The following is a 3,567-nucleotide window of genomic DNA, read 5'->3' on the forward strand; positions in this document are numbered from 1 at the left end:
GCACGAAACTATGCATCATAAAAGGCATAGCCAAAAAATTGGTTCCTTCATTAAGGGGGCTAAATTTTTCAGGACACAAAAGAGAGGCCTTACACCAAAAATTGAACAGCTTATTAGCCACTGCTCAGTTTATTATGGGTCATAAAAATGGACAAAATGGCCTATTAACTTTATTTTCATAGAACTCGCTTACAGCAAAAGCTGCAAATTTATGTAATCCACATATTCAGGACTTGTGCTGCATGCAAAAACTGGTTTCAGGAAGATAAATTATGCAGCAGTGCACAGAGATGAGGATGAACTAGCAAAAAAAGTTAGTTTTGGTGTAAGTTTATCGGCATACTTACTATTGAGGCAGTCCTAGTAAAGTTATGCCCAAGACCATGTATGAAAGTACACTGTATTGTATTTAAATTGCTAAAGCTTTATCAAAGCAGTTTTCTGTCAAGCAAGAAAAAAAATTGTACAAGTGGTCTCCTACTAGTTTCAAAATTTGCATCGCATTTCGTCTAATCCACATAGCCTCTTGGCGGCTCAGGCAAAATGGATGGACTTGAGCATTCCTGCACTGATAGCAGGGAGTCTAAACTGCTTCGAAGTTAATTCTTTCATTGCTGAGTAGCTACAAGCCACTTCACTCAAAAATTTGCCACTTAATTACATGTATTTACCTTAATCTTTCTGTCGGCTTCCAGCCTGCTTGGCATCATCACGAAGGCTGCCAACTCCCTAGTGGACGTAGTCAGGACACTGTGGTGGCAGGACGCAGTGGCAGGAGCCGCCAAAGGCTTCGCACTCCCTAGTGAACATAGTGAGGACAAAGTGGTTGTAGGATGCAGGGGCGGGAGCCACCAGAGTGTACCTGCAGCAAATTTGCACAAACGCTCTTAGTCCTACCATGTCACAATTTACAAGAAAAATTCAGCTATCTGTGTAACATGGATACCAATACAAATAAATGTAAACAGTTAGGTCCTACAACACAACTAGAACATCGACAAAGAAGAAATGGTACTTACGTTTATGAAAATCCAAGCAATGAAAAAAAATGTGCATCCAATTTGTGCGTGGAAGCTCAATGGTAACCTGAGCTCATACCATCAAGTGATTTGCTAGTCAACTGCAAGCCTCTTAAAATGTCATTGTATATTTTTTACATGCACTATGTTAAGCTGCATTAAAACAAGTTCAATATCTCTGAATATAAGTAAATCACGAAGCAATTCAATTATTAATTCCAGTGGTCGTTAATGCAACAAAGTGCAAGCTCTGAATGAAGCTGGCCAAACTGGGTAGTGACAAATAAGAATGTGGTTCTCTACATCTTGTTTTTCTGGCTTTCGCTGTAGCATTAAAATACACAAGAAATTTCACATTCATGACATTTAACCCTGCAAATTTTTATTCCATAATGCATAATACTTCAGCAAGAGCACTAATGCTGTCTTTTAATCGTAAATAGTGATAGAACAAGAAATTTTACTGGAGCCAATGGTTGGCAAGAAAACAACTCCTTCTCTTTGTCGAAACATTGGCTCCAGCGATGCTCCTTGTTCTACGGCTCTTCATCATTTCAAGTCTCTGTCTTCCTGTGAACCTCTGTACTTTCAATGTTGTATAAATTAAATTGTAATAACGGAGAATTAGTAAATGTAGCTAATGAAGAATTTGTGCTTGTTGGTAGATAATAGAGTAACTGCGCAACATAGAGATACGGACAAAGGAGGCTTATGTGTGTCGTCTCCTACAGCCATGTTTCTCTCTTTTGGACGATTACTCTATCTAGATGTAAAAGTATTACCCTTTGCACAATAATGCTGAAATGAAAAAGGCCAGGAAAGTGGACACAAAAATTAAAACAAATAGCATCATATGCTAATGAGATATGCAAAAGTGCCTGCTACGATCTGTCTCACCCATAACGTGCTGGATAAGATGGCGTCTTCTTCTGGATGTTGCCATTTCTTGAATACCTAAAATAAAGTACATTTCAAAATTACAAAGATACACAGAACAACAGCAGTAGCAGAGGAGATAATGCATTGTTTAGTAAAAGAAAGTAAACTAATCTCTGATACACCGCAGACGAAATTTCCTTTATTAAATTAGTAGAAAAATACACCACACCTCATTTCATTCAATGCTGTGAGCGTTTCTTGGTACAAGAAAAAAAGGTATTTCTGCATGAAAACAGTAAAATAATCATAGCATTCTACTTTTACAAAATACGCTACAGCGACTAAGCCAACTACGGCTGTGTATACCTAAAATTGTTATATGCACCTTACAATAGCCAAGACAGGATAAACTTGGGTTCATATGCAGCTCACCGGGAGATACAACTTTGCAATCAACTCATTTCTGCTTGCCAAATATCCGCACTAACATAAGACTACAAATAAAAAGACCCTCTTTTTCATAAAACACCGGACTCAAAATAGAAAATCCAGTAGGAACAGCACAAATTCTCTACACAACACAGCCAGGTTTTGTGCGCCTAGTAGGATTTACTATATAAAGGTTGCAGCAAATTCATGCTTTTAAATATTTACAACCGTGAAAATAAAGATTACATAAAAAATAGTAGCATTATACATCGGCTTGTACTGTAAGCCAATGTGTTTCCGACTTGACGCCAAATGCACATTTAATTTGTTCTGTTTCAGTGCTTTTAAAGGGTTGTGTCTGTTCGCTCGTGCATGCAGTCGCCTTACTGCTACGAAAATATCTGTGCTGCCACATCGCCTGACACTGCCATACAGCGTGGTAGCGTTTTTATTATTCGCGGTAATATACCTAAAGCGCTAGTAAATCTTCAGAATAGACAACTGTTTTTTCGACAACCTGTCTTCGCCAGCGAAAGTCACACTGGTGCTAGTATTGTTTCTACACTTCAAGTTACTCAGTACTTGGTATTCTACGGATTTTTCGATGCGACAGGCCACTCGTCATTGGAGTCGTTAAGAACGGTGTTTATCTATGGCAGTACAGCTTTCCTATAATTTCAGATGCTCTCCTGAGGCTTCCGTCTGCCAGTAGTATTTTCGCATACATACGCCCACGCATGCCTAAGAAACGTCTGTGAACTGCCAAGAGAAACGTGGCGCAAAATGTAGCCGTGCCGGAAGGGCCGATTACGCGCTGTTTGTAAACTCGGAACAAAAGCTGATATGCTTACCTGAGAGGTTAAGAGAAATATGGCACAGGTCACTCTCCGCTGGTAGTCTTTCGTATGCATCTGGTCGTCTCTGCGTTGCGATCTCCCATATCACAAGGAAAATGCAGTGCAAAACGCAACACTTCCGGCGCTTGTGACGGTCCGGCGAGCTGCACTTGCTGGATGTCGGCAAAGACGAAATCGGCGACACGCCTTGATCTGATCTCTGATCTCTTCATCCCTTGATCTCTGTCGAGTGCAGTTTGCTCTGATGTAAGGTATAACTACAAAGCCGCCGACGTTACTGAATAATCTAGTGCACCTGAAGCTGCCAGAACTCCGGTATTTCCTCCACAATTTCTTGCGACTGCGTTCCGCTGTCACCAAATGCGAGCGTAGTGTTTGAAGGA

General features: G+C 40.3%; 1 long non-coding RNA gene across 1 annotated transcript; it reads right to left on the minus strand.

Annotated features, from left to right (window-relative positions):
• Positions 1-822: 822 nt before the first annotated feature.
• Positions 823-3,308, minus strand: LOC135905287 (uncharacterized). Its single transcript, XR_010565367.2, has 3 exons — positions 3,179-3,308; positions 1,917-1,973; positions 823-862 (listed from the first exon to the last, which is right to left on the minus strand). It is a non-coding gene; the product is annotated as an uncharacterized lncRNA (long non-coding RNA).
• Positions 3,309-3,567: the final 259 nt, after the last annotated feature.

The sequence above is a fragment of the Dermacentor albipictus genome, chromosome 1, assembly GCF_038994185.2.
Source record: "Dermacentor albipictus isolate Rhodes 1998 colony chromosome 1, USDA_Dalb.pri_finalv2, whole genome shotgun sequence".
Taxonomy (NCBI): domain Eukaryota; kingdom Metazoa; phylum Arthropoda; class Arachnida; order Ixodida; family Ixodidae; genus Dermacentor; species Dermacentor albipictus.